This window comes from Nelusetta ayraudi, unplaced genomic scaffold (genome assembly GCF_046127955.1).
Source record: "Nelusetta ayraudi isolate G7.1 ecotype Tasmania unplaced genomic scaffold, CSIRO-AGI_Nayr_v1 ptg000194l, whole genome shotgun sequence".
NCBI lineage: Eukaryota > Metazoa > Chordata > Actinopteri > Tetraodontiformes > Monacanthidae > Nelusetta > Nelusetta ayraudi.
In genome coordinates, this window is record NW_027466243.1 from 700771 (window position 1) to 715680 (window position 14910).

The following is a 14910-nucleotide window of genomic DNA, read 5'->3' on the forward strand; positions in this document are numbered from 1 at the left end:
TGCTGGAGCCTATCCCAGCTGTCTTAGGGCGAAGGCAGGGTGACACCCTGGACAAGTCGCCAGTTCATCGCAGGGCCACATAGAGACAAACAACCATTCACACTCACATGCACACCTACAGACAATTTAGAACGTTCAATTGACCTCACTTGCATGTTTTTGAAGTGTGGGAGGAAGCCGGAGAACCCGGACAGAACCCACGCAGACACAGGGAAAACATGCAAACTCCACACAGAAAGGTCTCAGGTCCAGGCCCCGGAATCGAACCCACAACCTTCTTGCTGTGAGGCGGCAGCGCTAACCACTGCACCACCGACTATTTTATTGCTTAGTTGAAAATGCCATTTTATTTAATTTAACAAAGCATATCATTATTTCATCATGCATTTAATTGTTTTGTGGTCCTGTGTTTTAGTGCTTCATAATTGTATTCTGTTGTCAAATTTGCCCATCAAAGTCAGATTAGTAATCCTGTACATCAGTTTAAGGAAAACCAATTCTAGGTAATGGATGCAGATCTTGTAGTGACCTGTTACAATGTAAAGAAATGTATACATAATAAGTACGTCTGTGTGCCCGATATTTTAGCTAACACTAAACTTTCTGCACAACTGTCTGCATTGTGCTTTTTCTTCGGCCACAGAGAACAGAAACGTCTGTAGTTCTTTGTTCACCCATGGTACAGTTTCATAAGCTTTTCAGTTTTTAATACGTGTTAATGTAAAAATCCACTCGCGAGGCATTTAAAAATGGCGGTTTTGGTCTTTCGTGAAAGACTGCCTTTGGCCAATCAGTGTCCTGAACGTTGCTACGTCACCTTTATGGTCTCAGCTCTGCTCGCTTCGAACCCCAACGAGGCAGGTACCAAAATCCTAACCCCTGGGAACGTGACAATTGTTTTTTTCAATTTAAGTTTTCGTTATTTTGTTCGTTTTCGTTAACTATTATAACCGTGGTCAGGACCTCCAGTGAGAAGATCCACTGGAGGACATTTAGAGCAAACAGTCAGACAACAGCAGCTTCACCACATCAGCTGAAAAATGGAGTTTGGATGCTTTCAGCTTCAAGTCGTGGACAGAAAATGATGCTCACACTGTCACACTGATGTTTTCTTCTCCAAACTTCTCTCAGCTCAAGAGGTTGGTGGTCTGCAGGAGCTTCTACAGCAGCAGAAGATCAGTCTGGAGAGGAGATGTGAACGTGTGACTGAAGGTGAAGAAGCAGGAAGTCAAACTCTCCTCAACAGCATCTACACTGAGCTCTACATCACTGAGGGACTGAGTGAGGAGGTCAACAGAGAGCATGAGGTCAAACAGCTGGAGACCAAGAAGACCAAGGAGATCCTCCACGACCGTCCAATCAGGTGCAGCCAGATCTTTGAAGCCTCACCTGAGCAGCAGGGAGTCAGAGTGGTGCTGACCAGGTCTCTGGGCTGGACTGGGAAGCCTTGGGGTCCCACTGGAGGAGCTGGAGGAGGTGACTGGGTCCAGGGAAGTCTGGGGGTCTGTGCTGAGGCTGCTGCCCCCGAGACCTGACTCCGGATACGGCAGTAGAAGATGGATGGATGGATGGATGGATGGATGGATGGATGGATGGATGGATGCCAGGTGATAGAACATTTCATAAAAAAAGACTCTGCATTATAACTTCTATTACACTCTAAAAAACTCACTCCAATATAACTGCACTCGTCCTTCTCTCACATTACATTGGATCACAATGACCAAACAACACAACAAAGACAATGATGCCACTGTGCTGCCACGTCCAGACTCTGTGTAGGTCTGTAGGCCTCTTGGACCTTCATGTGAACCACTGCGTGTTGACTGGAGGTGAAACATGACTGACTGCTGTCCTCCTACCTGGACAATGCAATCTCACTTTCATTCTGCTGCAGATGGCCATTTTCATTTTACACCGTCCAAATTTACAGCTCAGGACACTGGGACGAATTCCAAATTGTGTGCAGATACAGGCCTACACTTCAAATAATTATGAGAAAAATCCAACGTAAAGAGAGCACTTCCATTAGGAAATAGTCAACATGAAATTTCTTCAAATCTTCTACTGACACCTGCTGGTCAAATTGAATAGTTGCAAATATTGTGAAGAAGTTGTCATCTAATTCTAATCCTAAACAATATGGCCATTCCAAGTCAAGTATTAAGACAATTAATCAGGTTTGTACTGCTTGATTGAACACATTCATCCCGTTCCAGTGCACTAAAACCCACTTCCCTTCAGGACCGTGTCAGCGAAGCCAAAACTTCCTCGAGTGACGCTGTTTCCCAGCATGCAATGCAAGCTAGCGATTCACAATACTATTCCATCACAAACATGAATGTAAAAAATAAACAGGGACGAAAAATGAAACTTCAGGAACACCAACCACTGCAATACAAGCAGAACTGGGCCGAAGTTTTATATTATGTACACCATAATACAGCCTTCTGGTGGACAAGCCATACTATTTAATCCGTGTCTTCCTATGGCACTTCCGTGGGTAGAAGCTCATCGTAGAGGTCACGTGCTGGGTGCTCGTCACCCCACCAACCACCTCGGGGAAGGTCTAACAGGAGAAGCTTGCTGGCGGAAATGATGCACTACAAGTGGATGTGACGCTCATGAGTGCGATGGATGAGGTAGAGCAATGCTCCAGAACCCGATTCAGACTACTCTCCCTCCACTTTTTTTGTTTTGTATGAGCAAAAAAACAACATAATGATAATCGAATAAGCTTTAGTTTATTAATCAGAATTAAAACAAGTAGGTTTTGCCCTTACAAGGTTGTAGTTTTGTTATAGATGAGTTCCTTTGTTGTAGTTTGGCGCTTGAAAAACTATATATGGGATGTACCACGACCTGAGGGATTTCCTCATCCCATCCCAGCTTGGTTCTGATGCTGAATGTGAATGTATCTTGCTGTACATCCCACTGAGCTCCAAGGGCCCTCTCCATAGGGAGCTGGTCTCTGTCAAGGTTAAGTGTTTTTACCTCTTTAGCTCTCTGCTCTTCAGGAATGGCGGCCAGCACCGAGCGATGATTGCTCACCCACTTATTGAGCTTAAATCCACCTCTACCGCACAGGTCTGTTAGCTGCTGGTACAGATGTATTGCTTGTTCCACCGTGCTGACAGCCTTTAGACAATCATCCACGCAGAAATTTTGACAAACAGTGTTTATAACCTCGGCTGGGAAGTCATGCTGATTGTCGTCGAATGAAGCACAGCTTGGGGATGACACTGCCCCAAAGATGTGGACCAGCATCCTGTGCTCTTGTAGGTCCTTTGTAATGTCCCCATCTGGCCACCAGAGGAAGCGTAAGAAGTTTACATCCTGGTTGGAAACTCTTACTTGATGAAACGTTCCCTCAATGTCAGTCATGAATGCTACAGGGCCTTGGCGAAAACGAAGCAGCACACCTAGCAGTGTACTAGTCAAATAGGGACCCTGCAGGATCTCTTTATTTAATGATGTTCACTCACTTTCAGTCTCACAGCCACTAAAAAACCTGATTGTGATTGAGAGGTCCTCAGCAGCCAATCACTGTTGGGAGTCCAGCCTTCAAACACTCCTCCTGAATCCACAGTCACATCTGTGAACATCTGGAACTTTGGCCCTGATCCTCCACACCACACAACTTGGGATGACAGCGCCACCTACCTGGATCCTTTCAGCAGCCAGTCCATGCTCTGACCCGTTTCCACTGTGGCCTGTTGTGTCATCTGGACCGGAGTCTGGATCATCAGTGTCCAGGTTCATGGAATCTGTCAGAGTGCTGCTGTCCTGTGATGTAATGATAGAGAATCACTCTATTTATACTAATGTGCAAAACCACTAGAGTGTCATTTCTTCACTGCTGTCAGCAACAAGCATTTGGTGTCACACTGGTGTACAACACTTATGGGCTAATTAATAAGAAATGACATATTTAGGAATCACCCGCAATGCCCAGATTGTTGCTGCTTATCTGCTAATATGAGCCGTCAACTGTTGCAATATAGAACCACGGGCAGGAAATTACAATTAGTCTAGAGCGTATTATAATTTAAAAGTTTACTTACGGTAGTTCTTTAAATAATTTAGCAGGGATGGAACAGGCTAACGTGACGACGTCACCTGTAACACGGTAGGAGCTCAACCTGCTGTCACGGCGAAAACTCTGTGTTACGTCCCGTCGAGGGGGACCGAGACGCAACGTGTGGGACACCTTCCCCCACTTCCAAGCCTCATTAATTTTTCACTGCAGTTGGCAGTTTCAACAAAAAACATTTTATTAATCAGTAAATGAAATAAACAAAACAACTTAACCGGTGGGCAGCAAAGGCTTCAGGGTGGGCCCAGGCCAAAATAATAAACCAAACTCCAACTAGCTCGCCTTAAGAACTAACTAAAGAAAGAAAGAGAACCCAAATAAAGAAAGGCTAACCTCCCTACATACTTAATAAACAGGAGAGAAGAGGGGACAAAGAAAATGGCAGCCCACCCCTACGGCTGCGTGCTCTAACACCATTTCAGAAGTGACTAACTGCAGAGTTGGGAGCGGAGGAGGGATGACCGTCAGGCTGGCTCGACTGCTCCTCCTTCTCAGCCGTGGCGCGTCCAATCAGCAGCCGACATCCAGGACCGCACCTGCAAGGCGTCATCCAATCTCTCACACACAGACACACACACACACACAGACACAAAGATAGAGGCACCTAGACCCACCTGTGGGTCATAACACCCCCTCCCTGAAGAACTAAACCCTATTAACATACCTACAAATAAAACTAAACAAGAAAAACCTCACTTCCCCCGAAATAAGAATTCCGCAGCTAGTCCACATGTACACGTGATAATGCACTTGCCAACACATTATCAACCCCCCTTCCTGTGGCAAATCTGGAGATTGAAGTCTTGTAAGAGCAGAGACCACCACATCTTCGAGAGCATTATGGTCTGTAAAAACCTGACCCCAAACATCAAGATGGGCACTGTCAGAAGGAGAGCCAAAGCTTCTTTCTGAACTTCCCAATATTGACTCCGTGTGCGTGCTTGCTTAGTTGTGGCATGTCCCTCTACTTTATGTCATGGTGCAAAACTGACGTACGGCGGGGGTGGTCAGAAAACAATAGTGGGTGGCTCTCAATTAATTTAACAATATCATGACGGGCTGATGCAGGCAAATGGGACAAAAACGAGCTTAAATTATTCATAATTTTAGAGTTTCCCAGGCGCGCCGAAGGAACACCGATTTTTTTAATTTTTTTTTTTTCAATGAGCCCTCCCTCCGCCAATGGGCACGGAGGGGGCGGAGGCTCAGGCGACACATTTTTCCGAGCAACGTAACGCCCGGTTCACACTGGACGGGGAAGCACCACGAAGCGCCGAGCGCTTCCATTCGGCGCCCATGTTAATCAATGTAGTAGTTCACACCAGACGCGAACAGGCGCGCGGCTCCCCTCGCGGATCGCGCCATGCATTTAACGTCAGTTCACTGGACGTGGAAGCGAAGCGCCGCCGAGCGCTTCCATTCGGCGCCCACGTTAATCAATGTGGTGGTTCACAGTAGACGCGAACAGGCGCGCGGCTCGCGGCATGCATTTGTTGTTTCGTCGTCTGCTCTATTTCGTGCGTGAGCCACGAGCGATCCTCGTCTACAGTACAGGAAGTCGCTCAATAAAAACGAGAAAATCCGGTGAATTTTCAAAATGAACTAATTTCAAAATAAAAACCGAATGACAAATTCGATCATATATCATATTTGTATGTTATATTTGTCAGTACATTGTATCAGAGTGCGAGAGAGATTAAACACACACACACACACACACACACACACACACACACACACACACACACACACACACACAGGAAGACTTGATCAAAATACGTCTGTTTGATCCTAGAGATGCCAGTCAATGATCATTATGAAAGAGGTCTTGTCTTGAGATGGACACCTGAGTGCGTGTTTCTATTTATTTACACACACACACAAACACAAAAGTAAGCTACGGGCTGGCTACGGGGCGAGGGGGGGCGAAGAAAAAAAAAAGAAGCTCAAGTGGGAGTGAAAAAAAGACTGCAGCTGAGCAGAAGCGCTTGTCGACCGTCGCGGAGCTGTTCGCGTCTGGTGTGAACCAGTTGGAGCCTCGCTCGCGAAATTCGTCGGCGCTCCGCTTCACGGCGCTTCCGCTTCCATTGAAATGAATGGCACGAGCCGCGCGCCTGTTCGCGTCTGGTCTGAACCACTACATTCAGTGCCTTTACATGGCACGAGAGAAAATCGAATTATTGCCTTAGTCCGATTATGATCGGAGAACTCACGTGCGTGTAAACACCTTACTCCGATTATGATTGGAGTTTGAGAACTCCGATTGGAATCGCAGAACTCCGATTGAGACACCCAGATAATGCGATTGGAATTCGAATTTCTCGGCCATGTATGCGCCTTAATCGGACTATTAACTGGACAATGCGAGTGCACATGCGCCACACCTCGCTCTCGCAACTCATGACTGCACAACTACGTCGTCTAACAAAACAGACGGCGCGAAACAACCTGGCAAACGCGAATAAGAATGTTGACATTTGGAGAGAGGATGAGACCGGGGCGATGCTTTCTCTTCTAAAAGAGATGGACATATTAAAATAACGCGCAACGGAGACCTTTTTAAAAAGGGTAGCGCAGCAAATGCAGGGCTCCGGCTTTGCGCACCCCTGAACAAATACGTATTCCTTCGTATTTATATTTCTACCTTTTCGTTCACATTTTTTGTAAGTTAGAAGAATTTTAACTTTGTAAATAAAAGCACAGCAAAGACATGTTTTTCTGATTTGTTTTTATTTTGGTAATTTCGCTGTTATTCTGCTGGAAACGGCGTGCAGCGGCACAAGCTTCCTCCACGGTCGGCACTTTAATGAGCGTGTGTATAACTGAAGACACCGTTCCTTTGCAAAACACAAACTCTCCCACCAGTCTGCTCCGAACCCGAATCCAACAAGAACGAGAGTTTGGGGTCCGTAGCGACGGCACAAAGCGTAGCATCGAAGTGTTGTTGTAGCCCTCCAACAGCAAACAACGTTCTTGTCTGCCTTTTAAAATAACCATGAGCACAAGAAATAGGGTACACCTTATCTGCAAAGCAAGTAACACGTACATTATGAACTATCGTTCCATATCACAATAGATTTAATATGTCAACCGAAAGCAGCTGACTATATATATATATATATATATATATATATATATATATATATATATATATATATATATATATATATATATATATATGTGTGTGTATGTATAAATATATATATATATATATATATATATATATATATGTGTGTGTATATATATATATATATATATATATATATATATATATATATATACATATATATATATATACATATATATATATATATATATATATATATATATTAATTAACCTCTGTCATTGAACTCCAAAACATACATGGTCAATATCCATATTATTAATATGTTGTTGTTTTTTTTTAAATGCTCATACAAAACAAAAAAAAAAGTGTGACATCCACATGTAGTGCATTATTTTCGCCAGCAAGCTTCTCATGTTACGACTGACTAACTAAATCGACCCATATACTCACCTGAATCAGATGCCCTGCAGATCCCATGCAAGGGCCCCGAGGCGTGACGCACAACCAGCACGTGACCTCTACGATGAGCTTCCACCCACGGAAGTGCCATAGGAGGACACGGCTTAAATAGTATGGCTTGTCCACTAGAAGGCTGTATTATGGTGTACATAATATAAAACTTCGGCCCACTTCTGCTTGTATTGCAATGGTTGGTGTTCCTGAAGTTTCATTTTCCCCTTTTCCCTTTTTCTTTTTTACATCCATGTTTGTGATGAAATAGTATTGTGAATCGCTAGCTCGCATTGCATGCTGGGAAACAGCGTCAATCAAGGAAGTTTTGGCTTCGCTGACACGGTCCTGAAGGGAAGTGGGTTTTAGTGCACTGGAACGGGATGAATGTGTTCAATCAAGCAGTACAAACCTGATTAATTGTCTTAATACTTGACTTGGAATGGCCATATTGTTTAGGATTAGAATTAGATGACAACTTCTTCACAATATTTGCAACTATTCAATTTGACCAGCAGGTGTCAGTAGAGGACGAAATTTCATGTTGACTATTTCCTAATGGAAGTGCTCTCTTTACGTTGGATTTTTCTCATAATTATTTGAAGTGTAGGCCTGTAGTTGATGAGGAATCACGGTGTGCTCACGCTACTCAAACAGCTTAGATGAAAAAAAGGGAGTGTGATTTGGGTTTGTGGTACATTATGACAATCTTGGACTTGCAAGACTGAGGCGACGGTTCAATTCCCATCAATGTGTATTATATATGTGTTATTTAGCTCATCTATTCTACATTTTAAATAGATCACATTTGACATCTGACCCACTGAACACTTACTATTGAACATATCTTTAAACTATGGGCTATTTAGTCTTGTTTTTGGATATAATATAATTCATTGCACAAACTGTCAGGCTAAGTATAAGAGCTATAGTCTACTACAATCAGTCGTGCCAAAAAAGAGACATTGTCTTTATTTTTCATTTTTATTTTATTGTGTCAGCATTGAACCATACAAGCATGTAGTGTTGTCCAACAAAAATGCATGGCGAATCAAATCCCAAACAATCTATGAAACAATGAACACGTTTCCATTGCACTTCATTTTATTGAGCACTAGATGACCTCCTCGAGCACTATGTCATTGAAGCCTCGAGTAATGAACCATTTTTTGAAACAAGTGTCGAAGCTTCAACAAAGCCTCGATCGGCCATCACTACCTACGGCTGCGTGCTCTAACACCATTTCAGAAGTGACTAACTGCAGAGTTGGGAGCGGAGGAGGGATGACCTTCAGGCTGGCTCGACTGCTCCTCCTTGTCAGCCGTGGCGCATCCAATCAGCAGCCGACATCCAGGACCGCACCTGCAAGGCGTCATCCACTGTCAGACACACACACAGACACAAAGATAGAGGCACCTAGACCCACCCGTGGGTCATAACACTCCGTGTGGATCTTTTCACTCTGGCATTGAAAGGGGGTGCTAGCGCTAGCCGTTTGCTAAGCTATGTACAGACAGCACCACCGCTTGCCGAACCACATAGTCACACCGTTTATATACAACAACTCGTCATCAATATCTCTAAAGTAGAAGTCAAGAACTGTTTTCAAAAACGATAACTAACTCAAACTTTTTTGTGTGTTTATAAAAACAAACTAAAACAAACTTAAATTGAAGTCATATTTCACTTCGTTTACGTCTGTCAAATGAATATTTGCCCAGGAAAATCTTTTAGTTTTACGCAGCAGCACCTAAATGCACCTCGCGTTCTGTGACGTCACCCCTCTTTCACAGCAGTATGTTGACGAGCGACTCGCGGCGGGAAAGTCCGATATGCCACAGTAGTGAACATGTTTATTGAGACTGGGAAGTAGACACGACAGTTTGACTCAGTTTGACTCAAATATCCTGTGGCGATGAGAGTGGTTATGGCTATCTGATAAAGCAAGATTTAATATTGGGAATTTAAAAAAAATGAAAAGGAACTGACAACGCCACCCTGGGAATTTCACCCAGGGAGTTCTACTAAACACAAAAGTAATAATTAGGCACACAGGTAAGTTCTATGAGGAAGGAGTAGGAGACGTGGTTCAGAATGTTTAAAATATCAAACCAACTTTTATTCAACATTTAAAAATAAAAGGAACAAACAGACCAACACTTAAAACGGAGCTACTGAGCTCCTTATTCTTGGTGTAGAAACTGAGGCTTACCGATGAGGGGGCCAAACGGGGGAGGAACCAAAGAAAACAAGGAACACCCCACTCACACGTGACACACCTGCAAAGAAAGTGAAGTGCAAAAAAAAAGAAGAAAACAACCACAATCCCGGGTCACAGCACGCGAAGGGGCCCACCACCCGGGACACCGCCACAACCAGCAGCTCTCAGCGACTACAAAAGAAAAGATAAACAGTTGGTTACTAAAAGTTCCCTAAAATCTGTCACATGTACTGAAATAGCAAGAAAAACAAACAAACAATGCAATTACACACACACACACACACACACACACACACACACACACACACACACACACACACACACACACACACACACACACACACACACACACACGCACACACACCACTGTGGCTGGACCGGCGACTTGATAGTGTAACGTCTGCTGTCTGAGGGTCAGCAGTGGCGACGTAAGCAAACGAAGAAAAACACAACGAGAACGGAAAAACAACAAGTAAAACCAAGGCGGGACGGAAGCAACATGCACCGTCCACCGTCTGTACGGGGCGGCTAGCACAATCAAGTGCGGGCGAAGCGGCAGTGTTCCTGCACTTATCTTATAGGACCGAGTTTTGGGCCACAGGTCTTGATCACCAAGCGTCCTCCAGGTGAGGAGAACAACGAGGAGGCTCTGCGCAGCTTTGTGCTAGCAGGCGGCTGTAGTGTGCCGGTGAGGTGTTCAGGAAGCACTGTAAAAAGAACAGACAGGTGAGGTACTACGTACCTATGCTAATAAGCCATAATAATTTAAATGCTAAAATGTCCGCACCTGATCCTCTTAAAACTTGGGCACACAAATCGGATGTTCAGTGTCCCATTGACCACAATGGACCACTAAACGAAGCTTTTAAGAAAAATGCGAAATGAAGCCACTGAGAGCTAAAACAACATGCAAACAATGCCACAGTGCAGCTTTTCTCAAACGGGTCAATTTTGAAATCATTTTAATCAACTCTGTCTTCATTGATCAGAAGGTTTTTGCAGATTTGGAATTAAAAAATTTTAACTGCAGGAATCATAAAATCGTCTCATCAGTGACGTTTATAGAGCCATTAAAAAATTGAATATGTGCTGAACAGACAAACGGAGGTGTAAGAGGCCTGTGTGACCAGCAGGGGGCAGCAGAGGACCGACAGCCGCAAGTTCCTCCTCAGAGAGGCCTGAGAAGGTTCTGCACCTTCAGCTCCTCCAGGAGGTCCTCAGCAAAGTGTCAGAGTTTGTTGGTTTTTTACCTCGGTCGGCAGAGTCACAGTATGAAACTTGTAGCCAGGGGGCGCTGCAGCTCACTCAACACCTACAAGGTTTGAAAAGGAAATTGAGTGGAATTCATCTGGAATGAAAAGAAAAGCACAACTACAGCAGAAAAACTGAACACAAGGACGCACAAAGTTTGAACTACACACTGATTTTCTTCTTCTGTTGATTCAAATGAATTTGACAGAAATAATATCTGAAAAAATAGAAACCAAATGTTAAATTTCGACATTTAAAAAACTGGACAGATTCATTTACACCCAGTAAGATAAGAAGATATTTAGCTCTCAGCCAATTAGAGCTGCTGCTCCTGTGTGTGTGTGTGTGCGTGCGTGCGTGCGTGCGTGCGTGCGTGTGTGTGTGTGTGTGTGTGGATGTGGTGGTGTGTGTACCTGAATGTGGGAGTGGGTGTGTTTAAGTACGTCACTGGAAGTAGGCTGCCAATTAGTGCGGCCTCCGAGGCCGCAACCGCCCCACGCCAGCGACGAGCCCAGGGCGGGGGGGCCCGGACACGGCACACCCGCCGCAATGCCGGCCAGGAAGAGGCCCGGAGCAGCAGGCCCCCGGACCGGAGGGCACCCGCCCCACGAGGAGCCAGGGCAAGATGACAGGGAGGCAGATACCCCAAGGAGAAGGGACACCACCCGGGGCGAACAGACAGCAGAGCCCGTCCTCCGGACGGGGCCCCCCAGGGCAAGCGAGACCGGACTCATCCCCATGACAGGACCCAGCCCCTTCACCCACCGGGAGGATCGGTACCCAAGGCAGGCCCGGGCACCCACATGCCCCCCCCCCTACGGACCCAGTATGGTGCATCGCCGCAAGTGGCGAGGTCCCCATAGGCCCAGCCGGTCTCGCACCCCAGGGGCACCGGACTGCACAGGGCCCATCCAGAGTGGGAAAGATACCGGATCCCGGCCCCGCTAGCAGGCCGACCCCACTGTGTGTAGGGGTGTCAGTGTGTGTATATGTGCACTTGCTGGTGTGTTGAACTATGGTGCGTTTAAAATGGAGGGGTGGTAAGGCCCTGGGGCAACCACACTGCTGCTGAGCAGGGCGGCGGCCGCAGTGCACGAACCACCCCCCCAGGCCCTAAGTGTCTATAATGCTATTAAGATTGGAGAGGGTCTTAAGGCCAGAAGGCCGGGCAGCGACCACCCAAGACACAAATCCCCCGAAACAGAAGAAAATAAATAAATAAATTAAAAATTTAGGGAAAAAAAAAAAAAAAAACACCTATTATGTGACTAGGGGGGACTCCCGGTCAGGGCGCCCCCTCAGCGACATCGGGGCCGGGGACACCACAGGGATCCAGGAGCCAAAGGGGGCCCGCCCCCCACCGCACCGCACCACCCGGGCACACAGGAGCGGTAGCCGGCGAACGCGCAGCCCCACCCCAGGCATGCGACCCCACCGCGTACGATCCAGCGCCAGTCCCCAGACACAGGGACGGACCAGCCCTCCCACCAACAAGGGGGCCCCCAGACCAGAGCCAGGGACCCCCCCCCCCCCGGAGAACCACCCCCGGAGCACCACCCACTCAACCCGCAAAGCAGCCGAACCTCCCACGCCCCCCCCCCAGACCGCACCCGGCCCGCGGCAGCACGACCACGGCTGCCCACATCAACCAGCAGCCTCAGCTATTGATTGATTACTAGTTAGTTATAGGATGAAGCAGACATTCCTACCAAGGAGGTGTGGTCTAACAGTAAGTTCCTATATTGTGCAATGTGCAGGTGTTGTTTTGTTTTCCAGTTTGTGAGGATTGTTTTCTTAGCGATAGATAAGGAGGTGATCAGCATGCGAGATTCTGCCTTATCTGATGTGATATCACTGAGGTCCCCTATGAGACAAAAAGAAGGAGTGGCTGTGATGTTGTAACCAACCTGTGCTGATAGATCATTGCATACTACGTGCCAGAATTTATTTACTGGTGGGCAATGCCATACAGCGTGTAGGTAATTATCTGGGACATTAACTGTGCAGTGTGAGCAGGTAGAGGCGGTCATGCCCATCTGAAACATCCGCTGTCCAGTGTAGTGGATCCTGTGGAGTACTTTAAAATGTATTAATTGTAGAATAGGTTGTTTTATCAGTGAAAAGGTGTTCAGGCAAATTGTTCTCCAGAAATTAGAGTGAGGCTGGAGAGACAGGTCTCTTTCCCACTTAACAATTGGGATAGAAATTGTGCAATCTGTATTTGTAAGCAACTCACTCCAATAGAACTGCACTTGTCCTTCTCTCACATTACATTGGATCACAATGACCAAACAACACAACAAAGACAATGATGCCACTGTGCTGCCACATCCAGACTCTGTGTAGGTCTGTAGGCCTCTTGGACCTTCATGTGAACCACTGCGTGTTGACTGGAGGTGAAACATGACCGCAGAAATGCTTTTTCATTTTAAGAACGTGGCTGCATTATTTGACTCATCAAAAAAATCATTAATAAATAATCCAAACTGCATTTTCATTTTCTTATTCATGACTGCTCATTCTTGTACTTAATTCAAATGAAGGAAAACACATTTGAGATTTAATTTTCAAAACATGCACCAGCAAAGAGTTCCAAAATTCAATATGAAAAGTAAAATTCAAAAATGAAAAAGCAATAGCAGAATGCTTTTTCATTTTAAGAACGAAGCTGCATTATTTGACTCATAATTAAAATCATTAATAAATATTCCTATATGCATTTTCATTTTCTTATTCGTGTCGCACCTTTTATGACACAATCAAAAAGAAAACTGAGAGCATTGCTTTTTAATTTTCATGGTCCTGCCCTGCACAAGAGTTACCACAACTCGAAAACGAAATCGAAATCTCAAAGTAAGCGCGCGGCACAGGAAAGTGACGTCAGCAGCTCTCCACCTCCGCTGTGGGTATGGCGGTATGACGCCAAGTGTCATTTGCCTCCTGTTATGTGTAAATTCTAATGTTTGTGAATTTAATAAAGATATATATATATATATATATTTTTTTATTATTTATTTAAAAAGAAAAGAAAAGAAAAAAAAGGTATGGCGGTATGACACCACTTTGCCATCGTTACTTCTTTCAGGTCATTGAAGTTGCCGGTAATCGAGATTTAAATCGCCGAAAAACGTGGACCACTGACAGATCTCGCACCAGCATCTGCCACCAGTCGACGGATTGATCTGTTGCTTCGCATCCTTCGTCGGATGGACTGGTGGCCGACGCCGAACAGCTGTTACTCCACCCATGTAACAAATAGCTTTAGCTTTGATGTTGTGCTGGTGCATCAAGGTGTTCCATAACTGACAACAGGTTGGCTAGGGCAACCTTGTTTGCGTCCGTATCTGGGACGGCAGAATACCTGCTCAACTCGGTCCCGAGCATCAGATTCAGATACACTATTCAACTCCACCTGGGAAGCTAAATCCAGCAGGGTTTGAACAATTGTGTCAATGTGCGCCATGCTCAAATCTGTCCGACCAACGAGATCCGTCAGTGGTCCACGTTTTTCGGCGATTTAAATCTCGTTTACCGGCAACTTCAATGACGTGAAAAGTAACGATGGCAAAGTGGTGTCATACCGCTATACCTTTTTTTTGTTTAGTTTTGTTTTTTTAAATATACACTATATATATATACATTTATTAAATTCACAAACATTAGAATTTACACATAACAGGAGGCAAATGACACTTGGCGTCATACCGCCATACCCACAGCGGAGGTGGAGAGCTGCTGACGTCACTTTCCTGCGCCGCGCGCTTACTTTGAGATTGCGATTTCGTTTTCGAGTTGTGGTAACTCTTGTGCAGGGCAGGACCACG